Raw genomic sequence first — 22,338 nt, forward strand, 5'->3', positions numbered from 1 at the left:
CTGATTTTGAAAAATAGTAAAGAAATTCTTAGATCAGGAGTCAAATTCTTAGCTATATGAATAATACAGAAATGAAAGGGGAACCCCCTCTTTCCCCCTCCCCCCAAAGAAAAACACAACCCAGACCAAACACTGACAATGTTTTAATATGTTGTCAATTAAAGAAAAAAAATACCCAAGCCTTGAATTAAATCATCTTTATTTCTAGCCATACACAGTGGCACTTGGAATTCTAACAAGAAATAATAGCATTATATACAGCCTGGATTCTGTTACAAAGCCATGTAGGGAGGATTTAAAATACCGTTGATTCACTGCTCCACTACTTCAGTTACTATTTCTCAGTCTGAGTTAATAGAGCTTACAAGGCACTAGCCTGAGATCAATTGTGATCGGGTTCACACTGCTATCCCAGTTTTATATCACTGGTTTAAATTAAGATATATTGGCATGTTGTATATATAAGAGTTTATCAAATGCATTAACAAAGAAACATAATCTGTACTAGGAATTAACAGATGCTACAAGAAATGTGCATTTGTGCAGTTTTATATTTATATATTTATAATATATATATTCTACATCCATAGTCATGTAACAGATTTACAAAAAATAAAATTAAGTGTATTGGCATTTATACAGTTTCTTTACACATTTTTAGTTAAATGTTACATGCTTATTCCATTTTTATTTATATTTCAAAATTAGTTTGGATGCAAGTACAAATAGCTTCCAATCTACACAGGCTTAATTTTCTGAATTTTAAATATAAATAAAGACAAGCTCCAGCTCTACCAAGACAGCAGTAAAACAAAAATTTATTCCAGAAGTATTCAAAGACAAGAAATGTCATATACCAGACTTATAAAGTTTAACTGTTAATCTTAAACTTGACTATAATGCAAAGGAAATTTCTTAGTTTAACAGAAAGTTTTAAAGCTACAGAAACTCTTTTCCTTCCTCTGAGGCACAACAAGATTAAGAATTCCTAAGCCTGGCACTGCTTTGTCATGATAATCACTCACCTCTTTAACAAAAACATTGATAGAAAAGTGGGTTTATGGTATTAAAATGAAGCTTTCCTTTAAATATGCTTTCATGTCCAGTTAAGCTTATAAAAGTCAACATGTCTTTTGATACTGTGCCAATACTTCTGCATTTTAAATCATATGAATTTAAGATTTAAGTCAGAGATTTCTAGGTTAACCAATAACCTCCTTAATCCCATCTATATCTGTTTTAGCTAGAATAAAGATCTTAAAGGGTATCATGTGTTTAGTTTTTTTCAGAATTATGAAGTCTTGTGGCCCCTTCTTTCACCCACAGTGAACCTATAATGTTAATACATATATAACAAAAAAGTACAAAACAAGAGCTATATTTTAATATTAAGTATGTCCATGCTTGCATTCTGCTTGAATATTTCACTAATTACATTTCTTCATCATGTGGAGACTTAAATTTACTTCACTGTACATGTGCTGCATATGGCTCTTCTCAGCCTGAGTCCTAAAACAAGTGGCAAACCAATCAAGCCTCACACTGCTATAACCAGAAATGTAGAGAGCACCACTGCTTCATGGTAAGGAAGCTGTTAGAAAATACCCAAATATCCCAAATATCCAAATGCACACAGTAAACGTCAGTGGCAGAGGTGCACTTGGGATCATTTTTCAGTAAACTTTAGTTTTCCATCTTTGCTTTTTCAAGTTTACTATGACAGAATTATAAAATGTAAAACTTTGCATCGATGTTAGTACAGCTATGACCTCAGAACAGCATTAGAACAGCAGAGCACATCTTGAAGAGACGACAAAACTACTGATTTCAATTTACAATGTGTTTTTATTTCCCAGAGTCCGAATGCATTTCAAACTTGTAAACAAAGTGATTTTATATCTACGCACACAATCCCTTCGTTAGAAAATATACCTGCTTTCACTTATTCCCTATGGTCGTCAGCCTGTGGTGTTCTATTTAAAGAATGTTAATTTTGGTAAATGTACCACCCAAAAAGCCATAATTTCAGTGCCATGTCTCACCTGAAGGACAGCATGACAGCTGCTCAGTGAAGTATGAAGTTGCCTTGCAAAGCAGAAGGATAGGGTTTTAATCTAGAGAGGATAACAATAACAGAAGAAAACTCTTCACCTGGAGCAGGTGAAAATGTTATTGTCAGAGACGAGAGCTATGTGTGTGCATTAGCAACTGATTTACATTTCAAAATATAATTCACAGTTCTTGAAGCAAGTAACTACAAAAGAGAAAAGAATCACCCTTCCCTCCTCTTGCTTATGGTTTGGAACCCTACTAATCACAACTCAGATAAGCCAAGAGATCCAACTTCCTTTGTAGTCACTCCACATATGCCCTTCAGTACATGCTTTATAAACAGTTCCAGTCAGATCTTGGTGAATATGAAGGAAACCAAGACAAAAGGACAACTACCTTGTATGTTTCTACTCTTGCCTGGAACACATGCAACCTCTTCATCTATGCCCTTCATCCATAGCTCTGAGGATATTATGTCCTCTCCCACACTCAGGACACATACATTCCCTGCACAAATCGTTCCTGGAAGCATTTCTGTAGGAATCTGACAACACAAGGAATAAGAATTGCAACCCTATCTACACATGCAATGTTTTTAGTTTAATTTAATAAGGAGCACATTATCTTCTCACCATACCCATTTACACACAAGTACTGCATTGAACCAAGAGGAGAATCTAATCAGCTAGGATTAATGGTTCAACCATGGTGATGCAAGTGTCAATGAGAGAATGAAAAACAGCAACGCACCCCATTTTTAACACAATTACAAGGAAACAATGTACTAATGTATTGCCAATTCACTGGCAGCTTACATATAATATCTCTGCCTTGTTGCCATCACTTACAGAATCTCAAATTTTTACAAGATTCTTGATCTGAAAAAAAAAAACCCAGAATAATGTTTACCTGCGTAAATTCCACTATCAGAAACAGATAATTCTACTTTTTTGCTCACATAAAATTGTCTTTAGATAAGATGTACTGTAGCTATTATATGAGATTTCAGCTAAAAGCTCTATTGAAATTAAAAAAAAAAACCCCAAACAACATTTTGCAGATAAAACACCTACAGGTTGGTAGTTTGGACTCCACATTATTTGTTGAAAAGATCCATTGGCTATGAGTACACAACATACAAAAAGGTACAGACATACAGTCTATAGTCCTGAGACTTAGTAATGAGTTTCACGGTTCTTAAAAATTAAACAGAAAAATTACACTGTATATACTATGCTCCTCTTACTATGTAACAGGAATAGCTTGCCTTATAATTATAGCTTTGGTACAGAGAAGAAAGTCCGAACACTACAGCAGCTGTGGGAGTAGATGAATGCTAGTACGAGATAATGATCAACTGGGATGGACAGTCATTTTACCTAGGAGAAGATTCTAACACTTAAAATTACAGCTGGCAGTAGTCTAATGCAGACCAAACAAGACTGATGTAAAGCAATCCCTTGGGCTTCCATAGCATCTTGAAGTTACATGACACTGGAACCAAATGAAGTTTTCAGAAAAATGAAAAAATCCTTTAGATCTTCTGACATTTTTTAAGCCTACTGCAGTACAAAGTTAGTCATGGAATTAGGGCAAATATGAAAGATATCTTTAGCTAAACACAAATATTCCAAAGCAGCAGATTCCAGATATCTTTTCCCTGAATGGGAAAACCTGGTCTCTGCTACCTGGACAATTGTGTCCAAAATGCTGTTCTCTACTGTGAGCTGGCTTCAAATGGAGGAGTCTCAGGAATGCAAGAGTTTTCAGCAGAACTCATATTCAACTACATCTTCATCAAAAGCAAAATTTAAAAGCTATTTTAAAAACATCAACAGCTTTTCTAGTCTTCAAAAATTAGAACGAATGGCTGTGAGATGACATATTAGAAGTCACTGTCATATTAGAAGTCACTTTTTAAATACTACATGGAGTTGGTGTAAACTTGAATGTTGTCATCATGTTGCTAGATCCTCAGGGAGGTTTTGGTAGCTTTTTCCTTTGCCTTCTACAGCTTCATAATTGACTGAAGTGCTGAGAAGTACCAGGTAATGTAATACGGCATATTGCAGCAGTATGGGTGTTTTAAAGATATTAAGGAAGTAATCAACTGAAAATTCAAACTAAAGTCTTTGGATATTTTTTGTGTTGCTATTCACAGAATACTGTACATTATTGCATATCCTTTAATCAACAGCATTACTAAGCATTGATCTTCTCCTCCATTGAGAGGCTAAAACAGAAGTCAGTGCAAACATGGAAGAATCTATTTGTCACTTGAATATTCTGTGTAGATAAATTGCCAAGGTAGAACAGCTGAGAACATCTTTAGAACGTCTGTAAATCCAAGGTCATGGAAGGGTACAAGTCAAAAAGCAAATTAAAAAATCAAAACCTAATAGCTGAGACTCAATTAAAATAAGACCCATACCTCACATAAAGGTTTACCTAGCCAAAACAGATTTGATGAAAGTGAAAAATGAATGGGCAGATTGGATAAAATGTTTCCCCTGGCTGTTAAAATCAATTATTTCCATTATCTCTTAGATAACAGGATTAAAACCAACTAATTTTCACTGCCAAACACAAAGACCTTCATGTAAACGAAACCAAGTATACTATTCATTTATCACACTATAGCGCCCCATGAAATAGGGAAGGGAAGACTGGCAAAGTTCTACAAAATGCCAGTAACTTGAACAGCCCATTTAGAATTTTGAATTTTTGTTTAAATGGGCTATACCTTATAAAAACTAACAGAAAAAGTAAACTATCAACTTCTAGGCACATGGGTAGACTATGTATTTAACAAATTTACATTACAAAATAAAAGAATTATACTGCTTCAGTGTCTACTGAAGAAATGTTTATTCTAGTTTGCAGTACCCAACTTGTACATAGTAAGTGGTCCTATTACTTCACTGGTTCAGGTATGATGAACATCTACTTTCATGATGAACACTAACCTCTCAACCACCAGTCTGCTTGCAAACATTGCTGACCTTTAGCAATATAAAGGAGGTATCATTTAATAAAATGGAACTGTATTGTTCCTGTTTTTGTAGTAGTGGATGTAACCTGCATGCCATGTTGTCTAGCTGCCCATTTCCACCAGCATGCAAAATTCAAATGCTGTCATCAACGCAACTCTTCAGAGAAGAGGGTAAATAAAGATATTGATACCTGAAGTATTATTTCCCACTATTTTTCCCATTATTTTCCTCTTCGTAGCACCCTACATGAAAAAAGGTATTTAAACAGCTATCTAACATAAAGTTGTTAACAATCTTTACAGCAGAAACATCAAAATTTAGCAAGCAGTGGAATCCATCCTCTTAGTTTTGGGTTAAATGCTGCAAACCTGAATCCATTATTCTTAAAGAGTTCTTGGTAATAATGGACTCAAGTTCTTAGCCAACCTTGAAAGCTGTCAGTCAACACAGGAGGACCAGGGCACAATGCTGGAAGACTTGGACAATCTTCTAGGTGAGAGCATTAAACCAGGATGAAGTTCAACAGTACAAGAAACACAGTTATGGCACTGGTCGAGCAGGAAAAAGAACTCAGGTAGCAGCCAGGAGCACAGAATGATAGTAAAGAATGTTTTCTTTATGAAACGATGACTGGAAAATGTTCATTATCATCAGCTGCAAAAATGTATAGCCACGGGGTGCACTGAGCAATTATTTCCAATTTTTCTTAGTCCTGAAAAAAGTACACCAGTAATTTCCTCAAATATGAGACCTTTTACTTCTAAAATTCTGATCGCCAATATCAAGGAGATGTTGAACTTTAAGACAGTAGGCAACTGTTTTAAAAAACCTGCATAAAAGGAAATTATTTCCTAAACCATTTGCTTCCCTGACTAGCCACATGTAATTAGAGTGGAAGATAAATATTGTTTATTTTTAATACAGATATTCAGGTGCACACTACTGTGCTATGAACTGTGCTCTTGATCATTATTTGACAAAGACAGATGCACTATTTGTGATCAAAAAATAAAAGGTCCATCTGCATGAATACTAAAAGTCTACTTTTTAGAGACTTGCCGTTTTTGCTAAACATTATTTGTTTTGTGAATGTCAACCACTAGGATGTTTAAGGGACATGAAAAAATGCAAGTTATTAATTAAAACATGCAAATGAATATTCATTTAAACCACTTTTTATAAGATATTTCTTCTCAATTTCCTACAGGTGTCTACTGTTGATTGTATTGTATTTTTCCCTTTATTTTACATGTCTATCTTATAAGCTTACAAATACTGTTATTTCCCTCCTGTTTTCATCTGCTGTGACTCCTTTCTCCTCATTTCCTTCAGAAACAAACAGTCAAAATTTTATCTTTGGCTAAATACTCATATTTCAAGAATTATAACTTCTCTATTTTTTAAAAAATTCTATTCCATAACCAGCTTTATTGACAACACCTTAATAAATAAAATCATATATATTGAACTGGGTTTTTAACCTTATGTCCAGTTTACATTGGCTTTTTGGCTTTGAAACTTCTCCCACTGCTTTAGAGAGAGGATAGTTCAATGCTAGTATGATAAGAATCCCATTAAATTATAAAAACATGGAGTTAGAAAGGATCTGTGGAAAGAAACATTATACAGATGGAGAAATAATTTTAAATTTGCTGGTGGTTTTGACCCAAAATTCCTCTAACTTCATAATTTTAAGAAAACTACAAAAAGGGAGATGTATTCTGCTTATCTTTAATTTTATTAAATAGTTTAAATGAAGTCTGATACCAAGATTCATTTTGACTCATATTCTAGTTCATCCACAGGATTAACCCACTTTAAAAACACAATCATCACATTCTTGAATAATTTTCTTTACAGAATCACAGAATGGGTAAGGTTGTAAGGGACCACTGTGGGTCATCTCGTCCAACCTCCCTGCTCAATCCGAGTCATCCAGCAAGGTGCTAATAACACCAAGGTCATGGGTTTGATCCCAGTACAGGCATTCACTTAAGAGTTGGTCTCAATGATATCACCTTGTGGTCCTTTCCAACTCAGAATATTCTGTGATCCTGAATCTGGCGGAATTCCATCCAGACAGTTATTATCTCCAGTGAGGGAGACTCCACAACCTCTCTGGGCAATTTGATCGAGTACGCAGACCCCTTCATAGTGAAAAAGTTCTTCCTCGTGTTCAGGTGGAATTTCCTGTACGTCAGTTTCTGTCCATTGCTTCTTGTCCTATTGCTTGGCATCAATGAGAAGAGCCTGGCTCCATCTTCTTGGCACCCTGCCTTCAGATACTTACAGACATTGATGAGGTCTCCTCTCAGTTGTCTCTTGTCAAGGGTGAATAGGTCCATCTACCTCAGCCTTTCCTCATAAGAGAGATGCTTCAGTCCCTTAATCATCTTTGTTGCCTTTTGCTGGACCTGCTCCAGGAGCTTCAAGTCTCTCTTATACTGAGGAGCCCAGAACTGGACACAGCACTTCAGGTGTGGCCTCACCAGGACTAAGTCAAGGGGTAGGATCACCTCCCTCAACCTGCTGACAGTGCTCTTTCTAATGCATCTCAGGATATCCTTGGCCTTCTTGGCCATAAGGGCACACTACTGGCTCATGGACACCTTGTTGTCCACCAGGACTCCCAGTTCCTTCTCCACAGAGCTGCTTTCCAGCTGGTCAGCTCCCAACCTGTGCTGGTGCCCAAGGTTGTTCCTCCTCAGGGGCAGGACCCAGTCTTTCTCTTTGATGAACTTCTCTGCCCACTTCCAACTTGCTGATGTCCTTCTGAAGGGCTGCATAGCACTCTTGGGGTATTGGCCATGCCTCCCAGCTTTGTCATCAGTGAACTTTCTGAGGAGGCACCTTTCCCTTCAATCAAGTCATTAATGAATAAGTTAAACAATGTTGGGCTCAGTATGAAACCTTGGGGGACACAACTAGTGACAGGTCTCTAACTTGACCCTGTGCCACCAATTACAACCCTCTGCAATCTGCTGTTCAGACAGGTCTCAATCCACCTCACTGTCCACTCATCCAGTCCTCACTTCCTGAGGTTGCCTGGGAGGATGTTGTGAGAGAAAGTGTCAAAAGCCTTGCTGAAGTGGAGGTAGACAAACTCCACAGCCAAACTCCTCATTCATCCAGGTAATTGTTTAATTGTAGAAGGCAATCAGGTTGGTCAAGAATGATTTACAATTAGTGAATCCATGCTGACTAATTCTGATCACCTTCTTGTCCTCCATGTGGATACACACAACCTTCAGAATGAGGCGCTCCATTCACCTTTCCAAGAATAGAGGTGAAGCTGACTGGCTAGTAGTTCTTGGATCCTTCTTTTTGCCCTTTTTGAATCCTGGGGTGACATTTGTTTTCTTCCAGTCCTCAGGCACCTTCCCCAGTCACCACGACCTTTTAAAGATGATTGTGAGTGGTCTAGCCATCCTGTCTGCCAGTTTTCGCAGCACTAGTGGGGACCCCATGGACTTGTGAATGGCAAGTCTGCCTAGGTGTTCTCTAACCCAATTCTCCTTGACTAAGGGAAAACCTTTCTTCTGACACTCTGGCCTCTTGAGTCAGAGACTCCTGAAGGCTGGTCTTGTCAGAGAAGACTGATGCAAAGGCAGCATTTGGTAATCCTGCCTTCTCTGTGCCCTCTGTTACCAGGGTCCCCCCTCCATTTAGTAACAGGCCCACATTAGCCTTATTTTTCCTTTTGTTATTGATGTATTTCAAGTAGACCTTCTTGTCTTCCCTGACATACTCGACCAGGTTTAATTCCAGATGGGCCTTGGCCTCCCTTGTCTTATTTCTACTTACTCTGACCACCTCTCTGAATGCCTGTGTGTTCCCTGCTTATCTTTCAGTATTGACAGGAGTTCCTTGTTCTTCCACACAGGTCTTTTGCTCCCTTTGCCCAATTTCCTGCTCATCAGGATACATTATTCTTGGGCCTGGAGGAAGTGATTCTTGAATTTCAACCTACTCTCTTGGACCCCTCTTCCCTGCAAGGCCTGTTACCATGGGAGTCTTCCAGGAAGATCCCTGAAGAGGCTAAAATTTTCTCTCCTGAATCCATGTTTTAATCTTACTTGCTGCTCATCCACAATCTCATGGTCAACATCTAAACATTTTCGTTTAATATCCAGATATTTCCTAAGTTTAAGAGTAAACATTGTTATGAGTGCCACTGCTAAATTACTGTCACCCACCTATTGTGTGATTTACCTCTTCTTTTATTTTGCTAACAAACTGAAACTGCTATGAATTAAAATGCTGTTGTTTCATTCTGTAAGAAAATTATTGATGTTTTTCATTTAAAATGTAAGCCCAGAAGGAACTGGTGCTTGACTGATACCTGGAGTCAGCAACCTTATTTTCTCGAGTAAAGATACCAAGGAAAAGAAACAGGTCCTCAATGCAAATAAGCCACCAGAGGGAGCTCATCCAGCCTACTGAGTATAATAGAACTATACTAACATTGGCAAAAATTAATTAAACATTTTTACAAGGGTTACTGACTGAGTACACAACAAAACACGTTGCCTGGGTGAAACTCTACATGCCTGAGAAATTTAATGAAATCATAAAAGGTAGTTTCTTTAACAAACATGGTATTTATTTGTGATTAAATAAAGGTAATTAAGTGTAGAAATGTGCAATACAGCATTCTTCTAAATATGCACAAGTCTTTTCTTCACCCCTCTTTGTTTTCTCCAGATAAAATGAATTTCAAAATGTTATTAAAGTACAAGACAAAAGAATATAAGATTCACTTGATAAATTAATCTTAAAACTGTGGAAGTATATCAAAAGTAGTCACATAATTAGTACAATTATATTAATTTCTAATCAAATGTAGTTTGCTATTATGATGCTTACCTAATTCTGTAAATAGTTATTACACTTAGATGAACATTTTCATACTAACTTTATTATCACAATACAGTTTCCTCATTTTAAATTGCAGCAGACCCAGATTAAGAAAAAAAAGTCCTTCAAGCTTCTTTTCTGAAGGATCTGATGATTACTTCCAAGCCTGTGAACATTTTTTGAAAATAAATAATGAAATAAGAACTACTTGGGTTTTTACATGTTGCTTATTGATCAAAAAATCAAGAGTTTAGAGGGGGTTGTTTCATCTGTTACTTTTCCACAGAGCTCGGCATTTAACAGTGGTAATTCAGCTGGGAGGCAGGAATGAGAAGAAAGACAATAAAATTACTTCAAAAAGAAAAAACACCATTCGACATTTACACCTGGGCAAATCAATGGACTCTCTTTATGTATTTCTTCAGATTTTCTGTCTTAATTATTCATTCCAAATTAACAAACACATTTAAGTTATATATTTCTTTGCATTACCCATTACCAGCTTTCTAAACATTGCAAGATTAATTTGATCATATTTTTATCTTACCTCTGCCTAGATGCTTTGTTTTGAAAGATAAGACAGAACGCAATATGCTATTTCATTTATCTGTTCTTTCAGGCTTCAATAAAAAACCTAAATTCTCCTCAATGCTACAGAAAAGTAGTCCTTCTTGGAGTTAACTCCTGTGTAATGTGAGGAGATGATGTAAAGCACTTGTTCTGTAATCACACTGCTGCATAAGCACTGGAAGAAAATCCAACCTGAGAAGACCCAATACCAGTTACAGTTCTTTTAAGTTCCACTGAGCACTTCTGAGTACCAAGCTTCTACGCATTGCTATTTCACTTTTGGTGAGAATGATTTTTCATCATTCACCCATACCAATCAACGAATATCAGGAGAAAAGTTACAATTGCTTTCCAGTGCACTTTCTGAAGTCATCCTTCCAAGAATATTTTCAGACACAAATAAGCTTTTTCAAGTTTTTCTCACTGAATAACTACCATTTTAAAGGAGTCAGAATTGACTAACAAGGGGTTAATATGTTGATATTCTGCTTTTAAAAAAGCTTATAATTTCATTCTCGGGATTAAGTAAGATTTACTACCCAACGCCCTTGTGCTATAAAGCTAAGCAATTTCTTAACATCACATACTGATTAAAAATTTATTTCCTGTTGACTATCTTACTATCTTACAAAGCACAACAGTTTAAGATTCACTTAGACTGACTCTCAAAAACTACCAACGGATCATGCACCATTTATACACTGTAAAATAAAACTCAACTTTATAAACCTCAGCTTTATGAAAATAAGATTGCTTTCCAACAGGTCATGTGACCCCCATCATCATAGTATCTGGGCTAAACAGGAACTTGGAAGCTGGATATTTATGAGGCTTACAGCATCTCCACATGCTAATCAGAGAGGATTAGTTTACTTTCTTGTTGGACTACAGAGTACAGTAGTGGATTGTGCACGCCAGTTCAGACTGCAAGTCTTTATTTCCCATTCTCCGAGCAGCACAGATACCCCAGCTCTGAAAGTTAGGATTACACTGTAACACTTCCAAGATGTGACACCACTCCCATCTATCTACCTCTGAACTTCAAAAGCTCCTATTAAAGACATGAGCAAAATCACAGCCTTGGTGCATCATCACATGTTTCTTACATAGCAAAGGTCCGCCCTTAAAATTATGCTGGATGAATACACAGACTGAAAATGATGGAACAGGAATTTATCTGAATTCTAAACATTTTCTGTCCCTCCCACCCCCCATCCCATCCTGCTCCTTTTCAGTAGGAAACTACAAAAAGCTGCACATTTCAAGACCATTTACAGCACAAGCTCACAGACATTTTCTAGTAATAAACACTGCAAACAGGGACTATACCTTCATTTTTCATTAAGGTAAGCAGTGTAGCAAGAACACAGGGGCAGCACCTCTCTCAAAGCAGACACTATATGCTGATATCAGACCACATTACACAAACTTCAGTTAATAGGTGTGGAAAACCTCTTTCTCCAATGCACAAAAATACCTGATTTAGCAGCTAGGCATATACATCTGTGGCAGTTTAAAGCTCTTGAATACACCAGTGCAAAGCTATTTGAAACTGCATAGGGAAATCCAACACATCCTTTGAAGCAAAAAAGTTACAAAATGGCTGAAAAAGGAAGGAACTGGGAAAAAGTAATAAAGGCTTTGGTAAAAATCACTATTAGACAGTACCATGTCAGTTTACTAGGCACATTAGAAATAAAGCAACTTGAAAAGTTTAAAAAAAAATCTCAAAACCAATAAAATCAACCCTTTCCTAAGAGTATCCCTAAATTCTGCACCTAAAGATCCTCTTCTTTGGCTGCTACTTACTTAGTGCCTTAAATTGGGATTAGGCTTTGGATTTTCTGAAGAGTCTAAATAAGTTAAAAGCCTTGTGCCTGCTAAATTTATAATGCAATTCAGCACCGAATTCCTTGAAAAGTCTGCTATGATCATATTTGAAAACTGTATCCTTTTCACTTGCTGATGAATTTAATCTACACTGAATATCTTTGAAAGATATTCTTGATTTTTCCTTTATTTTTTTCAAAGAGAATTTAGTGAAATTTTGGTTTTAGCATAAAAAAAGACACAATAGGTATCAAATGTGTTTTATGACAGTAGCGAACCAGTTCAGGTAAAAATAAAAGAAATCTAAAATTAAAAAATATTTTTGAAGCAGAAATTGAATACTTTCTGAAGTTAGTAAAATCTCCATTTCAGGCAAACATTATTTCGAGTATTGTGAAATTCCTTTAGGAAAGAATGCTTAGATAACACTTTCATGTTTCCCTGAAAAATGAGTCTCAAAGCACCTTGAACAAAGCTTGCATGCTTAAATATTCATAAAAACTACTGAGGCACATCTTTTTCTGATTACCACTTTTTTCTGACATATCCATTGATAAGCACTTCATTGATATTAGTATTTTAAGAATCATTTACCTTAAAATAACATCCTATCTCATAAATAGATTGTAGAACTTCCTCCTAGTGAGTTCTTGCTCACTCTCTCCAATGTTCCACAGCAGCTTGAAAAGGTATTTTATCGCTTAAATTTCATCCCACTGGCTTTTTCCAGCCTAGGTAGTAAACTTAAACCAACTTAACTGAAAATCCAAAGCTCACTTATCTCACTGAAATTCTCATTTCAGATAGAAAATGCGGGTGAAAAATGACCACTGGCTAGACGATTTTCCCTCACTGAGGAAAACTGAAGTGACATGAGACAGAATCAGACCTATAATGACAATACTGTAACATGCATTTACCAGAAAGACTAAAAAGCTGGTGCCTATGAGACACTAAGCAATGAATGAAGTAGCTTTGCTCTCTCCTATTACTGAGCTAAGAATGAAATACTTTTCACAGCCCTCAGTTGTTGCTGTCCTACCAGCTTAAAAAAGCTACAAGACTGTGTCAACTAAGCCACAGCTATTAGTGGCACTGGGTCAAGAGTTTCCTTACATTCATGACGCAAAGGAAAAGATTTTCCCTTTCTGCTGCATGCTGTGAAGTCCGCCCTGGATCCAATTAATAGCAGATACAAATCTGTTTTTAGATCAAGTGTCCTACTGTTGCAATTTTTAGAACTGTTTTCTTTAGAAAAGCACTGAAATTCCCCACTGTTGCCAGAGCATGATTCCCTGCTAGAACAAGAGTAACAAAAAGCTGAGAGGTGCCCTTCTTTGTATTGCATAGCCCAGTTTACTCAATGCAGTGGATGACTACAAGTATGACGCACATATGAGCACCTGCCTTCGTATGCTGCCTGTTCAGTTATGGCTGTGATTTCTTCATTTAACCAATAATAACGCATAAGTGACAGAGCAAATAAGCTATGCTTGCAGAAAAAACTACCACTCTACAACCTTATGCTCAACCAATGTTTTTTGTATATTTAGATGGTAGGCATTCCTACAGGAAAAAATACATTTTTATTTGCATGTCATATCTAGCAAATTAGAAACTTTTTAGGCAATATTAATATACAACAACATTTGTTAAAGATGGCAAAAGGATAAAAATTCACTGACTTCAAAGAATCATTAAAACCCTTCCCACTTACACTCCTTGCAATAACAACACTTCAATTTACATCTGTAAAAACCATCTTTTCTTCCATTCAGGGATCACAAATGTAATTACAACTAAGCAGGGGTATTAGGGTACTTCTATTGCAACAAGCAACAGAGACTATTGCTATGACTTATTCTAACATAAAGTAAGCACATTATAGCCACAGCCGAATAGAATCAAATCAAAGCTTTGTAAAACCAATACTAAGAAAAAAAAATAAGTAGGAAACCCCCCCCAAAACTGTTACTGTACTTGCTCTCTCCATTTTTTGAGGAATGTGTCACCAGTTTCACAGAAATAATTGCTATAAAGTCATAAACACTCACTGTGACACTCCCACCCCATTAGTTTCACTTAAACAGTACAAAATCTACAAACTTCCACCTGCAGAGAGACTGATGAAAAGGACAGACCATTAAATTGAAGGAGAGGAATAATGAAGAAGAAAAAAGAATAAAACAATGAAAGATACACAGAAAAAGCAGATGAAGAACTTTGCCAGGACAGAAAACAAAGGCCTACTAAATGAAATTATAAGGAAAAAAAATGATCAATTTTAAAAGGCTGGAATTCTCATAAAGCATAAAATTAAAGTAAATAATTCAGTTACAGGTTGGAGTTAAAGTCATAATAACACTAAGAATCAGAAGACAATTAGAAATATTATTGAAAGACTTGTTCCTAGGACACATTAACAAAATCCAAATTTAGGTCTCAGATGAGATTTTTAAGAGCTAATAATTTTTAATTGTTACTGGTCATGAATACATCTCTCCGGATGAGTTCACATCTGCCTCCTTCAAAGTGTCCAGCATGACATCATTTCACCTAATAATAATAATAGCAGCACTAGTAGTAGTATAGCTGTACTTATATGCATTTCTCAAATATAAAATTCTTATTCATGGTGACATCTTTGAAAAACCGATTTATGTGGACTACCAAATACATTGCCAATTAGAGAAATGTTCCAGGACAAAAAAAACCCAAACAAGCAAACAACAACAAAACCAGCTTCCTTTTATATCTGTTTGCCTCACTATAATTCTGCTTATGCATAGGTCTTCTCTGGTTTTAAAATAAAATACACACAATCTCTTCTAAAACAAAAATCTCCATTAGTCTATCTATGGTCAGAAAAGAATTGCTGTCATTTTGCTTTCTTAAGAACTGAACATCAGCTTTCAACTTCTCTTTGCGACCAATGCAAGTCAGCTCTCAGCAACTGTGTTCACTATGGCATTGTGCACAAAGAGTTCCAGTACAATACACACATATTTCCACTGCCAAGTCAGTATATATGAGGGCAGAGACACTCCATAGGCACTCCTAAGCTACCACAGTATATTCAAGTATCATAGCTGTGCTCTTTCTCCATGTCAGGAGCAGACTCAGGTGTTCTCTTTTCTCAGGGCTGTTCATGTTTGAGCACATGAAAGCCAGACTATGAGACCCAGTGAAACCATGAGACACTTCAGGTGGCGGCACACAGGAAACTGAGGCTGTAAGGATCATTCCAGGGTCTTCCTGCCCTCTAATGTCAATTGAGCCAAACGGGTCATTATAGATGATTTAACCTACTTCTTTAACATGCACACTATTCCACCTCTTCAACCAATCATTTGAATATGAAAGCCAAGTTCACTGCAAAATGGGAGCTGTTGCAATCCTCTTTCTTTGACTGGCATACACTGGGGAAAGAATGTGTATAACCATCTAACCATAGCCATTTACAGCATGTACAGTGTATACTCTAAAGCAACCGCTCTCCTCTAAGCCAGATGTCTGGACAAATTTCATACTCTGAAATTACCAGCAGTTAACGCCGTCAGTGCTACCGTGGCCTCACAAGTTAACTCTGTGGACATTGTACATAAAAGAGAATCAAAGGAAGCTTTCACTTTAGCAGGAATTCTTGAATGATTGCTGCAAAACATTCCAGGAACAGTACCTTCTAAATTAATGTAAGATTAATAACTATCATTCCTCTCTGACCTATGCACATGCTAGATGCCTTAGCAGGGAAACCTCACAAGCAGGCAAGCACACATAGCTCTAGCCTAGCCTGGCCCCAAGCAGAGAACAAGATGATCAAGGCACATTGCAGTGTGTTCCTGCTAGAAATTCTAGCTACAGTTACAACTCTGCACTTTAGCTACTTAAACACACAAATGTCACCTATCGGTAGTATTTTTCCAATTTTAACACCAATAACAAGATAATTGAACCTGGAAAGGCAAAGGATTACAGCAACAGCTATGCAGTGCTAGTAATGCGAGCTGGCAATAGTGTGCAAAATCTTGTTTTCTCCAGATCTTGTACGCAGCTCTATATAATATAGACTATGTACACTGCTGAACTAAAGCAAAAAAACACACAAGTTGCTGCTACGTCCTAGCTCTTAGTCAACAGAAAGCTGTAAAGAGCAACATAGACAAGTTTTGCTTGTTTACTTACTTTTACATTATTGACTTCTTTCTCTGATTAATCATAAAAATAAAAACATACACAGGAAGCACATCAGTATTCCTACTGCCCTCCTGTCAGTGTGACAGTAATTTCTTATGTCACTCTTTAGGTTGTTTCTTTTTAAATAAATCTTCTACTTATAGTTGCAGTCACTTTGAAACTATTTACAAAGCAAGAACTGTGTAAAAAGGATACCTTGAAGCCTGAGTACGAAAGTCATATAAAATCTAAAACTACAAGCAACCTATCACAGATTACTGCATAGTTGAAAGGCAATGCTCTTACAATGCATACGATTAAAAAAAAAAGGCAACACCTACTTACAGCCACACAGACCTGTCACTAATGCTAAACTAGTTACTCAAGGAGCAAAAGCACCTCTTTACATTTTAACTGTTTTCTGGGTAGTAATTTTTTATGATTCATGCAGTGTGAGTTTACCTGAAATAGACTGCAACAATAAATTGCAATCAAAATAATTACAGAAGTATGAATAAGCCTTTCCCATTCAAGTTTATAAACAAAGAGTTTATAATTTTTTTTCCAGGAAACCACTGAGATGGCAGTGGAAATGGAGAATCCTTAGGCCATCCACACATGAATGAACCCACAAAAACAGTGCTGGCTTTGGTTCATTACATTAAGGCCACAATCATTACAATCTCTCATACTGTACCAATAGCCTATGGCAACAGTAATCCTGCAGAATGACGTCTCCTGACAGTCATCTTAAACCTGCCTTTAGAGCTCAGTGATACATCAACTTCTAGGCAACATGAAGGAAAAAAATGTAAGTTGTTTCTCAAAAATATGAAGTTTCTCAGGAGTGTTCTTCTTTCAGTGGGTACAAACAAGCTCCTCAGAGGTGAGTGTCCTTGTGTGGGCATTCTAGAGGTCCTGCTACACTCCTTACATCTCTATGATAATGCAATCCTTCCACACTGTGCAAATATTGATAGTGGAGTTGAACTGTTCATCTGTTGGAAAGTTGAAACAGTTTTTTTGCCCAAAGCCAGGTAGTATGGGATGTAGACAGGCGGTATAAAATACCATGTCTCACCTGAAATTGCTGTTCCTTTAAAGTGCTGTGAAGTAAAACCATAGGGAATTCTCTTCACACTTTTTCTGAGATCATTATGACTCCTATTCTAAAATGTATTAATCTTGTTTTCAGGACAAACAACTGTTTGCAAAGGAATCAGCAAAACCAATTTTCCCTGGCTGTAAACCCCAGATAACGTTTCCTGTCAATGGACTACATTCTGGAGTAAAAAGTAGTGAGTGTAATAAGCAGGTGAAGTAAAAATGACAGGTTACATAATGGTACTCATTCCTTCCCTTCCAAGGTACTTCTACAGCATGGTCAAGATGGTCACCTCAAGAGGGACAGATGCAAACTCAGTCTTGAGAGAGGCTGTGAAGCCAAATCTTGTTGCATAATTTATTATAACCACAACATATTAAATGAGTGAATCAAAGCATTTATAATTCCTACACGTACATTCTGTAAGCCAGTACATAATTAAGTAGAAATTTGTTATTAAAAATAAAATTTATATATAGAATAATGTGTATTTTCACAAAACTGAAAATAAACTAAGAAGTTGTCTTCTGCTGAATTTTAAAATGATTAGCCTAATCAAAAATAAAAAATAACAACTATTAGTTGCAAGTCCTCACTGCTTGTATCATTCCCTCCCTTCTCTCTCACTGCACCTTCAAAATTTTTTTTTTTATTATTCAAAACAGAGTACCAGAGTACCAGTTCCTGAGAATTCTTTGCAATATACGTTTTTATTTGCATGTCTTCTTTTTTTTTTCCCAAAAGCACTTTTTCTAACTTGGCACTGTTTATCCCCTGAGAAACCATCAACCTCTTAATTTCTAAGGCAGCTCACATGATTCTCCAGCATTCCTTATGTTCAGCAGCTAACGAAGCCATGGCTGGTGGCTTGTTAATACTGTATACATGTTCACTAGCACCATTTTGATGTCTACACATGCATTTTGACACTACCTGAGATTTAGGAAATTTATGCCTAAAGAAAACATTGACTGCATACTGACCACAAGGAATAAAATATTTTAGGTTAGTTTCATTGATGCTCTTTACTGTGTTGACACATTTAACTTACAGGACAATTTTTTCCTGACCACTACTTTCAGTGAATATCAGGTACCATATATTTTTAAAACCACAGAAATTTCACAGAGCCTGTCCTCTCATTTCACCTTCAGCCAATCATAGTTAATATCTGCCTGATTTTAACAAAGCATGAAATTATAACTCAGCAAAGCAAATTATCAAGCAGCAATGGGGATTGCTGTTGTATTTCTTAGTGTCATCAGTTCAGATATATCTATTTACAGTCCTCAGTATACCCTTTATTAATAAAAAAATCTACATAAGTAATGAAGAAAAATATGAAAGACATTTACAATAATTCTGTTCTCCTTACTCTGCAAGTTAGCATTGTACAAGCTTATGATCAGGAAGGTGCTTACAGTCTGCAAAAATACCTCAACTAAAACTTGTATTCCCCTGAATATATTCACAGAAGCTAACATAAAAACATACGCCAGGTAACACATGATACAAAAATTTAAGTATAAGTTTAGTTCAGAAAGACAAAAGGCAGGCATGGGAAGAGTAGTGGAAGATTCAATCCTCAGTGATCACTGAAACCTTAATTAGAGCTGCGCAAGACACTCCTTGGAAATTAATGTCTGCTTAAGTTTTTTTTGTTGTAGAAAATTCGGAACCGATTCTTCACCAGATTCTATAGATATCACTTAAATTCTTACTACTTATTTTGGTGATGTGTTTTTGCATTTTCTTACTGGGTTAGTTTCACCTTTTCTCTTACTTGCACTGGACTTTCATCAGGATCTCCAAATAATTGACCCAACCCTGTACTGACAGTGGAATCAAGAGAAGGTCTTTCCAAACGTTAATTCCCAGAGGGCATGAGAAGAATAGGAGAAAAGGCTAAGTTCTCCAAAGGTCCAGGAAGGGAAGCATTCAGAGAAAAAGATGATCTCATCAGCAAACATGTCACTCATAAAGAGGAATAATTTAATGCATAAACATAACATTTGTACTCTTAAATTTCTGTCAAGGTGAATGGCTATCATATTTTGAAATCCTAGCTCTTCTACAAACATATGGAAGTAGACTTTGTGTACTATTTATTTTACACAGAACATATTAAGATACCTAAAGTTTTGATCTTTTATAATCACAGGACAGAAATATTAGTTTGATGGTGACTAGCTTAACATAGAACAATCCAGCCATGGTAGGAAAAAAAAAGTATAGAAATATTCCTGTTTTCTTACTAGTCGCCTTTCAGTACTTAAAGGGAGGTTATTAAAGCAAAGGAGAGTGACTTTTTACACAAGTGATTAATGATACAACAAGGAAGAGTTTTAAACTTAAAGACTAGAAATTTAGATTAGATGTCAAGAAGAAATTCTTTACTCAGAGGGTGGTGAGGCACTGGAACAGGTTGCTGAGAGAAGTTGTGGATGCCCTACCCCTGGAAGTGTTCAAGACCAGGCTGGATGAGGCTTAGAACAACTTAATATAGTGGAAGGTGTCCCTGCTCACAGCAGGGGAGTTGGAGCTAGATGATCTTTAAGATCCTTTCCAACCTAAACTATTCTATGATTCTATGATTTGTTCACCAGCTAATATTAATAGAGATAATACATGTAAATTCCTTTTGGAATAAAAGTATAATAATTTAAAAACTGATCATAATTTAGTAATTGTCACCACAATCTAGAAATTTCAATGTGTTATATAGTTACATGTCTGTGTATCAAGACAGCCAGTTTCACAATACTGATTAATTTATTCAAATTACTACCAGGTACACTAAATTTATAACAGAAATACTTTTAATCAATACAATTAACACTATGGAATTATTTCTATAGCAAAAAGACTTGAGAAAAATAAGTTGGAACTATCTAATGGTTAAAAATGTTAGATTCCTCTCTCACAGCAACCTGTGCACAGAAAATTATAGTAGTCGTAGCACTGATATCTTTTTTTTTCCTCTCTATATAGTCTTTTATGCTTATACCAATACAGTGGTTGAATATGTGAATTATAAAATCAATTGCAGTCTTCAGTAGGCAGTATGCTTGCATATTGCCAGCCCTTCAACCAGACTTCAGAATTATTGACAACTACATAATAATGGACAATTTTGCAAACATTTTAGATAAGAAAAAATATTTTTCTGCTATTTTGTTCTCAAATGCAGTCACACTATTCAAATCAGATGGGATTCAGCACATTTGGAGGACTCCAAACAATGTATTTGTTGTCTGGGAGGCTGCAAATGTACTTTATTGCTCAGCATGCAATACAATGCAACGTTTGAATGCTGTCAAAGACTTTTCACCATGTTCTCACCTAAGAATTTTCCAAGTCAGCTCTGTACTTTTATCCCAAATGTTGTCTTATCTTCACTGAATATAAATATCTCTAATTGATATCACACCTACAGACACACACTTGTGTGTATATATATATATATATATATATATATATATATATGTACACACAAATATTTGGATTTCTCAGGGAAACATGGAGATGAGTAGTGCAATTAATTGAAAGAGAAGACAAAAGTGAAATAAATTAGTCAATTCTATCTCAATCTTATCAGATCAGTTTGTTTGTGGGGTTTTTAAGGCTAGTTTTATGATGCTGGAAATCCACTTTTCTGACTAGTGCTAAGTAAATAAACCTACTAAATAATACTGAAATTCTGAAAAATTCAGTTTGTAAGACAGCATTATCAGAGGAACATTTTTCTTCTCTCTTCCCTGACTAATTGTAAAAGTCTCCTAGAATTGCCCTGAAACAGCCTCTCCAGATTCTCTGATAAAACCAAAAGAAATGCTTCCCCATCAGTGTCATTTAAATACACTTAGCATAACAAAGGGCGATTGCTGAAGTTGGACCAGCACTTTGTGGATATTAATATAACAAAGATAGTACAGTTCAGTTTTTACTGTACAACTCAAAGTGCAGAATTAAGATTCTAAATTCTAACAGATTTTCTTGTACTTAATTTACGGTTCTCTCAAATTACATCAGAGTAGTAAAGAAATACTGAGACAAAGAAGTACTTTCTGAAAAAAATCAGAAATAAATATGAGGACGTTTTCTGAAACTTCATAAAGAACTTGAATTGTAGAAGACTCGTGTTTGCAAATTTTTATTTGGTTGCAGGTTTTATGTCAAACAAAGTTTCCTATGCTGCCCATGTATAGATGTTGCTGCTACTTTAAAACAGAATGCTAGATTTTTAAAGGATTATTTTTTAAAGCTACTATCAGTTTTGAGACATTTTTCAGTAGTACCTTCCCCCTTATAGTTTTAAACAATTTTGTAACTAGTTGATGTTTAGTCAAACTATGATAATTACATACAGGAGGGGGGGAAATGAACATACTGCTTAAATTCTAGCTTGCAAAGTCCCAATCTCCTTCATTATATACTTTATACACATATCCATGTATTTTCGAACCATACCTCATGATGGGAACTAAGAACTTCTAAACTCTGTTCTCAGTTCTGCCCCCACCTACATGAATCTGACAAAATCAAGCCTAATATTTTTGGTTCTTTGTGTAAAATGGATCTTCTAATATTTTTCTTGCAATATTGCTAGGAAGGCAAGTTCATCTCTCTCACTTAAGTGTTTTGACATAGACAATTAGACTCCAGATGAAAACAATAGTTTAAATTCCTAAGTGGAGTTCATTGTGAGGTGTATATAAAATTAAATGAGTTCACTGTAGCCTGAAAAATCTTTGT

The 22,338-nt window shown here is 36.0% G+C and overlaps 1 protein-coding gene across 6 annotated transcripts in view; it reads right to left on the reverse strand.

Annotated features, from left to right (window-relative positions):
* Nucleotides 1-22,338, reverse strand: part of MARCHF1 (membrane associated ring-CH-type finger 1) — a 242,705-nt gene that overhangs the window by 138,293 nt on the left and 82,074 nt on the right. The window lies entirely within an intron of this gene.

This window comes from Pithys albifrons, chromosome 5, assembly GCF_047495875.1.
Source record: "Pithys albifrons albifrons isolate INPA30051 chromosome 5, PitAlb_v1, whole genome shotgun sequence".
In the NCBI taxonomy this organism is placed as follows: Eukaryota; Metazoa; Chordata; class Aves; order Passeriformes; family Thamnophilidae; genus Pithys; species Pithys albifrons.